The sequence below is a fragment of the Urocitellus parryii genome, unplaced genomic scaffold, assembly GCF_045843805.1.
Source record: "Urocitellus parryii isolate mUroPar1 unplaced genomic scaffold, mUroPar1.hap1 Scaffold_71, whole genome shotgun sequence".
In the NCBI taxonomy this organism is placed as follows: Eukaryota; Metazoa; Chordata; class Mammalia; order Rodentia; family Sciuridae; genus Urocitellus; species Urocitellus parryii.
In genome coordinates this window covers 1,730,737-1,746,740 of record NW_027554142.1, presented here as the reverse complement: position 1 = coordinate 1,746,740, position 16,004 = coordinate 1,730,737, and the positions used below count along the sequence as shown (strand labels likewise).

At 32.9% G+C, this 16,004-nt stretch overlaps 1 pseudogene; it reads left to right on the top strand.

Moving 5' to 3' along the window:
• The first annotated feature begins 13,104 nt into the window (after window positions 1–13,104).
• On the top strand, window positions 13,105–14,476 carry LOC144252965 (SERPINE1 mRNA-binding protein 1-like; annotated as a pseudogene).
• The last annotated feature ends 1,528 nt before the right edge of the window (window positions 14,477–16,004 follow it).

Genomic DNA, 16,004 nt, shown 5'->3' with positions numbered 1-16,004 from the left:
TATTTCCTTTTATCATTCATAGTAGCTGTGTCTGCACAGTGGCTAACAACCACGTGCAGGTAGAATGGTAAAAATGAAGGTATTTGATCTTTCTAGTAATTGCATTGTTCATTGTATCTCATTCTTAAGACATTTTCTATAAATCACCACATTCATGAGATACAGAAACCTTGCTTATAGTAAATCCTATGTTTAAAACCAATGTTATATATAAGAAGAATTTGAGACTTTATATGTAGAAAACACTCAGGTTAGCTTGCTGGTAGATTTACATGATGAAAAACACAAAAGACTCTAAATTCTTGACAAATTATAATTCATTTAAAAGGTAATGTATTTTTCTTTACAGCAAATGATGTTTTATATTATTTTATAATGCTTTACAATTGAAAGAAAAACTGATAGATTCAACTGGCTCTTTTGGTATGAGTACCTAATTAGTTCAGATACACAGTCTATGGAAACAAATGCCCAGAATAATAAGGTTACAGGTTTAATAAATACCCACAGAATAATGCATAGAAGGTATTATAATATGAACATAAAGACAAATAATTTTAAAATAACTGATAATATTCATAGGCTGGAGTAGGAACTAGTGGGGAGATTATGTTTTATGTATCAGGGTCCTTTAAAAAAGTATTTTGAATGATTTATGTATCTATACTTTTTGTGGCAATACATACTTTAATTTTTCTAAATATATTTTAGAGGAGCTGGGGTTATGGCTCAGCAGTAGAGTGCTCACTTAGCATATACAAGTCCCTGAGTTCAATTCTCAGCACCACATAAAAATAAATAAATGAAACAAAGTTATTGTGTCCAATTACAACTAAAAATAAATATTAAAAAAGATATATATATATATATATATATATATATATATATATATATATATATATTAGAGAATAAAATTCCTCTAAATGTATTTTATTCCTCAGGAATTAATATCTTATGAACATTGGCAATGTTATCAGGAAAAGAGAGCTATATATTCCAAGACTGACTCAAATCATGTAACATTTTCCTATACATATAAAAAGTCAAATGTTAATATTTATCAATTAGTCACAATGAGAATGTCTATGTTCTTGAACCCATGTATCACAGAATTTTTCATTTAAGTGTTATGGATAGTTATGTGTTATATTACTTTCTTTTCTCAACCTATATAGAATATTTAGTGTATAACACGCAAATAGGTTATCAAACATGCATACTTATTTGATTATTGAAAATTAAAAGAACATTATGTACTTTAAAAGGACTTTATTGATTTATCTATCAGTTTGAATAATGAAAATAGTGATAATTTCAATATAATAAATCTCATGTCCAGATCTTTTTCTATGATGGCTCTAGTGGCATAACAGTGGGTGACATCATAATTTTTGTACTGTTCTGTTTATAATTAAAATAAGCTACATAAGTTGAAACATTTAATGCATAAAATATTGGGGCAATATAGGATGGTTTCCATTTGTAATTAGTTTTGAATATTAGCTTTTTAATTAAGAACTGCTGGCTAGAGCTATAATAATTATATCTTATTTATGTCTCCTGAAGGTAAAAGCTGCTATATTCTCATAAAATTGTGCCACTTTTCTGGTGTGCTGTTCTGGCATGTTGGTATATAGTCTATTTATCACATTTTTAACTGTACTCCTGTTTAATCCAAATAGTGCTACTATTTAGATTAATTTTGCCCTCCTATGGCTATCAATTTATTTTCTTTATTCTGCACAACACAAAGTATCACTATCTTATTTTCAAAGAAAGCTGCAATTTGTTTTATAGAAATTTAGAACTATAGATAAGGATGAAGTAATTGTAGCCACTGAAAGGTGATAATATCTGAATGATATAGCATCTGTTCTTGTTCTAAAAACTAGAACTATATTTGCACTTCCAAGGAGTAAATAAAGAAGAATCTTATAACAATATTAGCATGTGATATAGAAAGCATTAAAGAAATTAATATTAAAGAAAAATAATATGATTTAGTATATATTTCTATGATTAAATGCTAAAATATTGTCCTCTCCATTGTTCACGAAATAAACAAATGAAAAGTGAAATTTGGACTAACAAAATAAAGAGGATAAATGAAGACAAAATTTCCATATTGGTAATGTAGCGAAGGACATAGAATTTATTCACTTAACTTCCAAAGCATGTTCACAGAGCTAAGACCTCACATATCACTACAAATTTTTTTTTATTTTTTATATTCAGAAAAACAGTTTACATTGCAAGATAAGGTTGTAGAGTAAAAATTGATTTAACAAAATATAATAAAATTATAAAAGTGTGTTTACATGTATTTCTAGATACTTGAAAATTTTTCCACATCTAAATCTATTTTTTCAGAATTTGAAGTAGAGTCATTCACTATTTGATAGTGTAATGTTTTCTAATCTTTTATCCCTTGCTCTGAAGCTTGATTTTCTGATTATTGCATTATTTTAAAACTTTTTTCACTTGTCAACAATATGTACGAAATATATGTGAAAGTACAAAGAGTTTAAATAATAAATATGACACATAATATAGCCAGATTCCACTTTCTATACTAAAAGTTTACTAGAGTCAATTTAACCATTAGAGAAAATGACAAAAATAAAGTTTTGCTTCTTGTTTCTATTATTTGAGTTTTAGAACCAGTAAAAATTGAATTGAAGAAGTTACTCAATTAAACTGATTGTATAAAGCAACTTGGTGTTTTTTATTAATTATTAAATTTTTAATATCCAAAAGTTAATAGGGTCCATGGTCTAGATAAACTGGAACTTTTTTTTAATCAAAAATTAGTTTTTAAAAAGTAGTACCAGTTGAGCATTCCTTAACCTAAACTTTGAAATCTGAAACAACACAAATAAAAACAACTTTTTGAGTGTTGATATGATGCTACAAGTGGAAAATTCCTCACCTTACTTTATGTGATGCATTGCAGTCAAAACATAGCACACTGAAAATATTGCATAAAATTACCTTTAGGCTATGCGTATGAGGTATGTATAAAACACAAATGAATATTATATTTAGACTTGAGTCCCATTCCCAAGATATCTTGTGAATATGAAAATATTCCAAAGTTAAAAAAAATACAAAATCTAAAATACTATTGGTGTCAAGCTCTTCAGAAGAGGGATACTCAAACTTTTACTACCTTTTATGTTGCTTGTGCAACATGAATGACCAAGTATTGACTCTACTCATAACAAAACATTGCTCTAGACATTATTTTTTAATTTATGCTTTTGGAAAAAAAATGAGTAAAATGGATCTAATTTTCCCTTCTGCTTGAGACAAATATCAAGCTTAGCAAGATATATGAAACAACTGTTTTATGACATTGGACATCAGATAAGACATTAATTCCAGGAACCTGGCCCTATGATTTCCTCAGACTCTTGTTTAGAGGGTGTCTTCAGGCTGTGATCTTGGAGAAGGACCATAAGTGGGTCCAGCAGCCTTCCTGAGTTTAATCAGGAGAAAGCATGTATACTTCACAAGACTGAGAATCAGTGAAGAGTAAGTTACAGCAACATACATTTACCATCTTCAGTTGAGCAATAATCATCAATGTGAAGAAAATAACCAAGACCAGGGAAAGACCATCTGAAAGATACAGTAGGAACAATTCCTACAGATCATACAGAATAGGTATTATTTTGAGTTTGTACAAGTCAGAGTAAAAAATATTATAATTCAGGACAACAGTTAAAGTAATTTTAAAAAGATATTGCTTCAATAGTGGGAGGAATTGTCTCTAAAGGATGCTTTGCTCCTGCCTAATAGTGTGTAAAAGCAGTCTTGAAGATAATCAAACTATTCATAAGTAGCTTTAACTACATCTTAAAACAAAGTCTAAGAATATTTATAAATACAAAAACATTTTCAGAACACAAAAACAAACTTCACATTAGCCTGAATCCAAACAAATTACTAAACCTGCAAAAAATCTGGAACATATAACCCATACTAAGGTGAAACATAATTAATATTAACATATACAAGAATGGAGTGATGGGATGAAGCAGAGAGGGAGATAAAACTATTTATTATAATAAGATTCTATATGTTCAAAAAGGAAAAATAAAATAGTACATGTTCAAGAGACACAAAGGATATGAATATACCTGTATGAAATTTATAGAGATAAAAAATAAATTAATGAGAGAAAATAGACTTGATATGATTAATTTCAGACTTTACACTGCCAACTATAGATTTGTAAAACTGCAGAACAAAAAAGCAGTAAAAAATACAGAAATAAAAAAAATACTGAATTAAAAATGAGCAGAGCTTAAGTGAGCTGTGGAAAATCTTTAAGTGGTCTAATGTAGGAGGAGTAAAATTTCAGGAAAAAGAGAGAGTAGAGGACAGGGAAAAGGAATATATAATTCAATAAATAATATATAATTTTCTAAGTTTAATACAAAGTATGAACCTTTAAAACTCAATAAATTACAAGCATGGGAAACATACATTAAACGACCCCAATGTATGTGAAAACCTAGATGCTTAAAGATAGGGAGGATATTTTAAAAGCCTGCTTGTTTTTTTTCTGAAAGCTTCTTAGTTTTACTGTAGAATTCTTGTTCATACTAATTACCAAGGAAGGCTGGTGAATCCTGTGAAACTTGGTCATAACAGGACCAATTGGGAAGTGGGTTGCCTGTAACTATTTTGTGATCTCTTTCCCTAAGAAATTTTGCACATTTCCCAATATTTTTCTTGCCTGGGAAAGCTGTTTTTCTAAACGTAACAATCAAATTAAAAAGTTTAGATGGCAAAGATGCATCCACATGTTCAATGGATTAGACAAAGGGGAATGAAAGGAAGGGAGAGGGGATGTGATTAGGAAAGACAGTAGAAATGAATCAGACATAACTTTCCCATGTTCATGTATGAATACATGACCAGTGTAACTTCACATCATGTACAATCACAAGAATGGGATGCTAATTTGAATGTTATAATATGTGTATACATAATATGTCAAAATATACTCTACTTCACGTATATACAAAAAGAACAAATAATTTTTTTTTTAAAAAAGATGAATCCAAGGAGCTCTGCAGCATTCATTCATAAAATAAATTCAACTATCAAATCCTAGTCATCATTGTCCAGAACCTAGACTGAAATAGGTTTGGCACTTGCCAGTAATAATAGGGAAATTTTATGTGATGACCCAATGTCTGGAGGGTGGCTTGCTCAGACATAATAAAAAGAGAGTATAGCTGAGGGTCTGGTAATATTTATTTCTGTTCTTATTCAATTACTTAGGTTTTTCTTGAAGTTCATCTTCTATTATTATGTCCTCAGAGGAGAACAACCATTTTGGACTTGGCTGTACTTTTCTCTCCTTGCTCCAGGGTACCCTGTGTACAGCTGGAAATGCATCTTCATATTGACTCTTGGTTTTTATTGTCCTGCTTGGGCTGTTGATCATGACATGGACCTTTGTCTTTGATACAAATCTTAATCCTTTAGCTCAAGTAGAAAACCCACTCTATTATGTTAAAGAATCTAAATTAAAGATAACTGAAATTATCATTTGAATACTAGAATATGTTTTTCCTCCTATTTTTTAATCTGCTTTTATTTTCATAGTTTCTAATCATGCGGGTAGTATTTAAGTAGAATAATTGGCATCTAAATTGAATTTGCATTTATACTGTGAATCCTCAGATGAAACTTGATAGTCACAGTTAAAAGAATAAAACCAAACCAACCTTTACACCTTTCACCTGAAAAATCTAATTAGTCAAATACTTTGAACATTGAGTAAGGATTCATTTTGAATTTTCAGAGATAATTAATTTCTCAAATGCTTTCACATTATTGCTAAAATTACATTCTTAGCTATTTGGAATATATGAATAAAACTCTTTAGTACAGTCCTCAATACTTTATTTTCTTTCTTGCTATCCTTAACACCTCCTTTTTTTAGACCTTATAAAGTCTGGTGAGACTTCCAATCAAGGAATAGGTCTAAGATTCACAGAAAGGTAAAAGAAAAGAAACAGCTACAAAGTGGTATCTGTAAAATTGAAACTTCCCTATGAATTAGATAGACTTATAGAACCCATATGGTCAGCAACAATCAGGTTTGCAGATGTGTCCTAAGATGTCATACTTCTGAATGTGTTTTGTAGAAATCCAATCAGGGCCAATCTCTTAGATGTTAAAATTGAAGCACTTCCCATCCTCCAGCCTCATACCTGTTAATCTTACCAACTCTTTGACTTACTGTATGATTTTTACCTACTTATTACTATTTTTTATCCCTCTTTACCATTAGAATGTAATTTCCATGCAAGATATTTGGGTCTGTTTTATGATTCCTTTCCAGGTACTGAAATAGGCTTTGCACTTGCCAGGTATTCAATGAGCATTGGTGAAGTGAATGAATCAATAAGCTCTCACTAAGTGCCTTTTCCTACCTATGATTCTTGTTTTTTTTTTAATTTTTAATTTTTTAATGATTTCGTCATTTGAGTGCTCAAAGTTTCTCTTGTTTTTCTTTTCTTTTCCACTGAGTATTTCTTTTTCATCTAAGTTTCAGTTTTCCCAAAAATATGTTATGCCAGGTCATCTGGTTTGAGTTTTATCTCACTGCTCACATTTTAAATTTATATTCCTACCTTGTTTAAAATATGAAAAAATGAGGGTTAGAAACTTGCTGCTTCTATATAAACACTTTTGTGTATTGTCACTGCTCTAGTAAGCATATACGTTATGTTATAGCAATATTCACATCATCTCCTGTGTATCCTTATGTACCCCAAAAGTACAACTGTCTGACAGAATAGTCTTCATAATTTGTAACTTTTAAATACATTAACAATTCCTGTTTCATATTTTCATTTTATTATGATACCTTTTAGGAATCTATATAATTTTATAGTAAAAATCTAAGTTTCATATTATGATAAATTTAATTTAATTTTAATTTTAACATTTTATTCTCTCAATTTAGGTACAAGTTATGGAACATAAATTGAAAGCAGCTAATATTCAAACCAGTGAATCAGAGACAATTTTATATAAAAAATGTCAAGACCTGGAGTCTCTACTACAGGAAAAAGATGACATCATTCAAAATTTGGAACTGCAGTTTGAAGAGCAGGTAGGAAAATTTTAATCATCAAAGACTTATAAATGTGTGTACTCATTTGTGCATAAACACAAAGTTTAAAAGGAGTCTAGATTTCTAAATGTGAAGGGGAAAATCTTACTTAAGTCAACCCACAGGATTGTAGCACATGTGCTGGTGAAAGGTTAAGGTAAAATGGCATTCGATTTAAGTCCAGGGTGAGTCCAGGCAAGATCTGGCACTTTTTAGACGGTACAGTGTTCTTTCACATTCAGACTTAGAATTTATGTGTACAGTTTAAGTAGGAAATACTTAGTTATCAGCAGCATTATGTCCATAAAATATTTGTAATCAATTTTGTTTTAGATTGTTACAGTGTTGGAAATATTTATAGAACATTGTATTTTATATATTTATGTTTGATACTAATCCTTCTGCTTAGAAATGTATACACTGTTTTAAACCACTACTATTGAGAACAAGTACAGAAGTTTATTTTAGATTTTTATTACAAAAACTGTGTTAGTGTCGTTTACTTAAGTAGTCATTTAATGTAATTTAAATATGACCATTATGACATTGTTTTGTTATGCTCATTAAATTGTTGTTTATTTTCAGCATTTTTTAAATTTCTCTGGGGATTAGTATTTCTTTGTTAGTGGTTTGCAGCTTTATACCGGCCTCCAGTCTCCGCCCATTGTAATTTACGGTAACCATATTCCCGGTAGTTTTGTGATCATAACCATATTTTAAGGTTGGTGAAGTAGACTTTTTCAGTCTATATTTTTCCTGGGTCTTTTTTAAATTAATGCTTGAGGGAGTTCTAGCCATTATACCAGATTTTTAGTCTCCTCTTCCTAACCTGGTTGACCCTGTTCTACTGTTCCAGAAATGTTTATTTTATTGATATATTCAGTGTATTGACTTCAGTGTGTTGATCATTCAAAGAAAGAGAAGAACAATTATTAAAACTAGCAATGTTTGCATCTATCTCTGTGGATTCTTATTGTATTTGCTGGATAAATTTTCTCTTTTAAAAATCTGATAATTTGCAGGTAGATGTCCTAAATCTGAGACAGGTTTTAAGTGGATTTGTCTTGCATATTATCAGGTAACATTTCTGGACCACTGAGTTTATGTTTGAACTAAACAAATTGCAAATGTTATTTCAGAAACAAGAATCCAAGAAGCTAAAATAATAGAAGAGAAAGCAGCTAAGATCAAAGAATGGGTAACAGTTAAGTTAAATGAGGTATTTGTTGCTATATTTTTTCTTTTCTTTTCTTTTACTTTATTCTTTTTTAGTAGGTAAACAATCAGAATATACAATCATCTGAGTGAAACAAAAAATTCAAATCAGTTGATGGTGCTGCTCTTTTTTGGTAAATCTGAGATAGGTAGCTTTTATTTTAACATCCATTGTATTTCAAAAATTAAACAATTGATAGACATCTGATGATCAGTGTAAATAGTCTCACTCTAATTACTTAATTTTAGTTCTAATTAGTTAATTTTAAATAATTATAGAGCATATCTGTATATATTATAAAATTAATATATTTGGTATCTGAAGTACAGATTAAATACTGAAATAGTTTGGTTTCAAATAATTTTACAGTGGAAAAAACTTAGGGGGGGCCAGGCGCGGTGGCACATACCTGTAATCCCAACAGCTGTGGAAGCTGATGCAGGAGGATCACGAGTTCAAAGCCACCCTCAGCAAAGGCGAGGTGCTAAGCAACTCAGTGAGATTCTGTCTCTAAATAAAATACAAAATCGGGCTGGGGATGTGGCTCAGTGGTTGAGTGCTCCTGAATTCAATCCCCAGTACCAAAAAAAAAAAAAAAAAGCTAGGGGGTGAAAACTTGCAAAACTCTCAGTTGTGGAAAAATTAATATTGGTGCCATAATTATCTAGTTTGATAGCCTATGATGATAAATTCATATATTTGCATGTCATTTTATTTTACTGCATTTGGAGTAAACATATTAATGTTTTCTAAATATAATTATTTATTAGCATGTTTTAGAAATGTTATTCCTATGTAAGAGAATATCACTGTGTTGTTTTAGCTGGAATTGGAGAATCAGAATCTTCGTTTGATCAACCAAAACCAAACTGAAGAGATAAAAGCACTACAGTCAAAACTACAAGGTATAAACATTTTCACCAAGATATCCTAGTTGGATTTATTTGGCTATATAGGATTTACTATTTTTTACTTATGATTTAAAAATTTTATTATAAATATAGTATTAGGAATTATTTTCATGAAATGAAGGAATTTCCAAACAAATCAGAACTCAAGTGAATGTATCCAAGTGAATGTTGGCCCTAAATGTGGAAGGTGATGATATACAAGTTTACCAAACTTGTTACTACATAGGTTAAAAAAAACATGGACAGGTAGTAATTTTGCCTTTTTCTATTCTAAAATTCATTTAATTTGTCCTCATAGTAAGTTGCATAGAGTTGATTTTACTGAAAGTATTATTTATTATGTTAGCCCAGGATGTCAGGGATTATGGACAGTGTATACCAATCTCTAATAATGATGGTGTTTTGGTCCTTCCAACCCATGTAGTACTCTATCTCCTGGTTTTCTTAAAGAACACAGAAGACCTATGAAGCCAGATAGTAGATTATAAATATTTGTATTAGAGGTATGTACTTCAAAAGGCCGAGAATACTCTGGCCTCTGAAAGAAAAATGTCTTTTCGTGGGGATTAAGGAATCATGAACATGATACACTTGTATTTGCCTGGGGGACTTTGGAGAAAGCTCCTTGGCTTGCTATGTGCCCTGGAAATGACATTAACCTCCAGAGCTATTTATAACTTTTGATTGTTTACAAATAATTAAACCAAAAGGAATATTTGCTACATTTCAGATAATTCATAACAATATTTTATAGGCTCAAAAGTAACTTTTCGGTCTGGGGTTGTGGCTCAGTGGTAGAGTGCTTGCCTAGCATGCTTGAGGCAATGAGTTTGATCTTCAACACCACTTAAATGTAAAATAAAGATATTGTGTCCACTTAAAACTAAAAAATGAATAAAAAAGTAACTTTTCATAATGTAAAAATTGGGTAATGTGGTTACACCACATATTTCGTCTTTGAGCTATAAATCAGCACTTTTTAATAGAACTTTCTGTGATTTAAGAAATATTCTTTACTTGTGCTGTCCAATATGATGACCACGAGCCACATATAACTATTTGAGAGTAAAGAACTTTTATTAGTCATGAAGTATGACTCTTGTGACTGAAGAACTGAATTTTAAATTTTACTTAATTGATTTAAATCACCATATTGAACAGCACAGCTAGACATTAGTGAACAACCTGAAAAGTATAAACTAATTTGAATATTTCATTTCAGGTATATTTGCTTTAAAAATCAGTTGTTATTTTCAATTTTGCTTTGTATCCTAGTTTTCAACAGTGATTGAAATTCTTACAACCTGAGTGTTTTGAGCAGAATTTGATGATGTGAATAAATTCTTTGGATTTTCCAATACATGGGATTACTTGCTTTTAACTTCAAAACCTAAGGTTGAGTAGTGTAACTATCTTTAATTGAGATTTTCTTAGTACACTATTCTGGTGAAAGCCCCTCAATTGCACATCAGGTTGAAAAAGAGGTGAATACAGCAAGGTGTACTATAATTTATGCTTATACTACATGACCTAGTATAGAGGTTTTAAAACTTCGTTTAGCAATGGAATCCTTAAAAGGAGGAAAATTATGTAGAATTTGAGCAGGTAAAAGAGGTAAAAGCAGTGTTGGGTGATGGTCCAGAATTCTACAAACTTGGCCTTTTCCATGCCTCTTTTTGTATCCTCTGGGTCTCACAAAATGCACTGGGAAAATGTTGGTATGGTAGGAAGAATATGGGCTTTGAAGAGAGCTTTAATGCCTTATTACTTAATAACTGTTGTATCTCCAGAACATTTTTTTACATTAGTAAAATTGCCATTATAATAGTGCCTTCTGATTTCATGTAGGAATATATAGACTTATTGATTACAGGGCATTTTGTTACTGCATATTAATACTTACTTGATCATTTTCTCTACTTGTATGACAAAAATAAGTGCCTTCATGGCTGATCTGGAGTTTCATATTTAGAATTAAAGTTTCAGATTTGTGTGACATTTACCCTTATTGAAATAGATTGAACATACTAGGCCCACTAAAAATTGTTATTTTTTCCGATTTTTATTTTTATTTTTTAGTACCAGGGATTGAACACAGGGATCCTTACCACTGAGCCATATCTCCAGCCCCTTTTTTATATTTTCTTTAGACAGGGCCTCGCTGAGCTGCTAAGGCTGACTTTCAACTTCTGATCCTCCTACCTCAGCCTCCCAAGTCACTGGGATTACAGGCTTGTGCCACCGCACCCAGCTCTAATATTCTTGACTTGCAATTTTTTGTCTTCATTGCAGCCTCTTAGATTTTAAAGACTAAGAGATACTGATAATTGGAAACTAGGCTTGGAGAGGAGAAAAGATATATTATATCGTGAATATAAGATGGTATTTAAAAAATATATATGCATGTACATTTGTCCCTCAGTATCCATAAGGGATTGATCCCAGGATCCCTGTAGATACTGGAATCTGAGAATGCTCAAGTTCCTTATTTAAAATGGCACAGTATTTACATATAGTCTATGTAACTCCTTCTATAATTTTAATCATTTCTGGATTGCTTATAATACCTAATACAATATAAATGTTTGTAAATATTAGTTATACTCTATCATTTAAGGAATAATAAGAAAAACATCTATATGTGTTCACTACAGAGGCAGTCTTTGTTCAGAATATTTTTTAATCTACAGTACATTGAGTTCACAGATATGAAATCCACGGATGCAGAGAATCAAATGTATGCAACCATTACAATCAAATTGTGAATTAGTTCTGTGAGAGATGATCAACACAAAAACATTAAAAGATACATCTAAAAGAACATAATATATAAAGATATCTTTCTTATCCACTGCTTAATTATCAGTTGCTACTTAGCTTATCCCTTTATCCAGAGTGAAGAATTTCATTTTTGGAAACTCCTCTCTAGGATCTCCATGGTTTTGATCTTATAAGCAGGAGTGTTAAAGGTCCTAGAGATGAATTAAATCACTGATTAGGTGAATTACTATATGAATTTTCTAAATTTTATATCTGCCCCCTTTTCCCCCTAACAAAGTGATTAAGGTTCTTTATGTTGTGATCACCATGAAGCAAACCCCTCCATCTGCTTCCTTCTCATTATTAACTAAAATAGGCAAAAATTACAGTGATTGGGGCTGGAGATGTGGCTCAGCGGTAACGCGCTCGCCTGGCGTGCGTGCCGCCCGGGTTCGATCCTCAGCACCACATACCAACAAAGATGTTGTGTCCGCCGAGAACTAAAAAATAAATATTAAAAATTCTCTCTCTCTCTCTCTCTCTCTCTCTCTCTCTCTCTCCTCTCTCACTCTCTCTAAAAAAAAATAAAAAAAATAAAAATAAATAAAAATTACAGTGATCAAGTGATATTTGTACCTATGGTAATCTATATTTCCTTTGGTTGTTTTGGCAGCCAGTACTTCAGACAATGGCATTATCACACAATTTTCAACCAATATTAACAAGTATTTAACAATACTTGACTTTTTAAGAAACTGTAATGCTCTAGTTATTTATAATCAGGTTTTAGTTTGTGTTTCTTGTTTTTATTTGACCACTGCTCTTAAAGGGATTTGTTTTCTCTCTGGAGTCAAGAAAATATTTTGGATATTCGAAATATATAAAAAAAAAAAACAGACCCATGATGCTTAACAATGGGGCTCCTCTGTTACTGTGCCTAAATTATGATAAACTTGAGACTTTTTTCCTGATGTAAAGAGTAATTTGTCGATCTTGTGGGAAGAGCTGAAGCAGGCGCTCTTGGCTCGGAGCGGCCCGCTGCAATCCGTGGAGGAACGGGCCACCGAGCCACCATCATGCCTGGGCACCTACAGGAAGGCTTCGGCTGCGTGGTCACCAACCGATTCGACCAGTTATTTGATGATGAATCGGACCCCTTCGAGGTGCTGAAAGCAGCAGAGAACAAGAAAAAAGAAGCCGGAGGGGGCGGCGTTGGGGGACCTGGGGCCAAGAGCGCAGCTCAGGCCGTGGCTCAGACCAACTCCAACGCGGCAGGCAAACGGCTGCGTAAAGAGTCCCAGAAAGACCGCAAGAACCCACTGCCCCCCAACGTTGGCGTGGCTGACAAGAAAGAGGAAACGCAGCCGCCCGTGGCTCTTAAGAAAGAAGGAATAAGACGTGTTGGAAGAAGACCTGATCAACAACTTCAGGGTGAAGGGAAAATAATTGATAGAAGACTAGAAAGGCAACCGCCTCGTGAAAGGAGATTTGATAAGCCACTTGAAGAAAAGGGTGAAGGAGGCGAATTTTCAGTTGATAGACCAATTATTGACCGACCCATCCGAGGTCGTGGTGGTCTTGGAAGGGGTCGAGGAGATGGATTTTTTTTTTCTTAAAGAGAGAGTGAGAGGGGGGAGAGAGAGAGAGAGAGAGAGAGAGAGAGAGAGAGAGAGAGAGAGAGAGAATTTTAATATTTATTTTTTAGTTCTCGGCGGACACAACATCTTTGTTGGTATGTGGTGCTGAGGATCGAACCCGGGCGGCACGCACGCCAGGCGAGCGCGTTACCGCTGAGCCACATCTCCAGCCCGAGGAGATGGATTTGATTCTCGTGGCAAACGTGAATTTGATAGGCATAGTGGAAGTGATAGATCTTCTTTTTCACATTACGGTGGCCTGAAGCATGAGGATAAACGTGGAAGTAGCGGATCTCACAACTGGGGAACTGTCAAAGATGAATTAACTGACTTGGATCAATCAAATGCCACTGAGGAAACACCTGAAGGTGAAGAACATCCAGTGGCAGATACTGAAAATAAGGAAAACGAAGTTGAAGAAGTTAAGGAAGAGGGTCCAAAAGAGATGACTTTGGATGAATGGAAGGCTATTCAAAATAAAGATCGTGCAAAAGTAGAATTTAATATCCGAAAACCAAATGAAGGTGCTGATGGGCAATGGAAGAAGGGATTTGTTCTTCATAAATCAAAGAGTGAAGAGGCTCACGCTGAAGATTCGGTTATGGACCATCATTTCCGGAAGCCAGCAAATGACATAACATCTCAGCTGGAGATCAATTTTGGAGATCTAGGCCGCCCAGGACGTGGTGGCAGGGGAGGACGAGGTGGGCGTGGGCGTGGTGGACGCCCAAACCGTGGCAGCAGGACTGACAAGTCGAGTGCTCCTGCCACTGATGTGGATGACCCAGAGGCATTCCCAGCTCTGGCTTAACTGGATGCCATAAGACAACCCGGTTCCTTTGTGGACCCTCCTGTTCAAAGCTTTTGCATGCTTAAGGATCCCAAACGACTAAGAAATTAAAAAAAAAAAAAGAGACTGTCATTCATACCATTCACACCTAAAGACTGAATTTTATCTGTTTTGAAAATGAACTTCTCTTGCTACACAGAAGTAACAAATATGGTAGTCAGTTTTGTATATAGAAGTGTATTGGTAGCAGGGATGTTTTCATAATTTTCAGAGATTATGCATTCTTCATGAATACTTTTGTATTGCTGCTTGCAAATATGCATTTCCAAACTTGAAATATAGGTGTGAACAGTGTGTACCAGTTTAAAGCTTTCACTTCATTTGTGTTTTTTAATTAAGGATTTAGATGTTCCCCCAATTACAAACTGGTTTTAAATATTGGACATAATATCAGTTTTAATGCCTGCTTTGCATTTTCACACATGGTCAGCTGGGACATGTAAACTTTGATTTGTCGAATTTTATGCTGTGTGGAATACTAACTACTTTATGTATTTTAACTTAGTTTTAATATTTTCATTTATGGGGAAAAATCTTTTTTCACTTCTCATAATAGCTGTTATATATGCTAAATCTTTATATACAGAAATATTAGTACTTGAACAAATTCAAAGCACATTTGTTTATTAACCCTCGCTTCCTGCATGGTTCATTAGGTTCAAATTATACCCGATTCACAATTTCAACTATATTTACTTTCAAAATATGTGACTTTCCCATTTTAAAAGCCAAGCTAGACACTTTATTTGTGGAAGTTGTTTGAGCTACTTAGTGTTGATAAACACATCCTGTCAAGTGTTATGGATATAGGATTTCTACCCCCCCCCAACAGGGTGAGTGGAATAAGTTGATTTGCTCTAATGGGTAATGTTAGACTTCTGTAAAATAAGTGTCTGGCACTTGCTATGATTTTTGTTTGATAGGTCCCCAAATCAGAATGTTACATCTGTAATCAACAACCCTTTTAACCTTTCTTGTTCTGAAGAAACCAAAGGGCACTGGTTAGTATGGTGAGATGGGGAGAGTCTTCAATTTTTGAAATTTGGAATGCAGACAGCTTTACTTTATAAGGTTGGAACAGCAGCACCATCCATAAAACATAAGCCAAAAATCTTTAACTGTTGAAAAATGATTTCCTATATTGTTACTATTTGGTCTTAAATTGTTAGATGAATATTTGTACCAGAGAAGGTGATAAATATCTTTTCCCTCTTCCTTTATTAGAAAATTAGGTAATTAATGGATTCCTTGAACAGGAGCATCACCACTTACTAAACACATGGATAGAATGATCAATAAACAGGTTTTGTAGTATTTTTTTTATTCTGCCACATTTATTGATTAAACAGGGAAGGGATTTTATTTAAAGTTTTAACTTCTGTCACTTGTCAGTTATTTTCTACCTCTGGTAAGGTCCAGTTTTTAAAATATTGGAGATTTTAAATTTAACATGTCTGCTATGTAGTTGATTGGTTTTCACTTATACTTC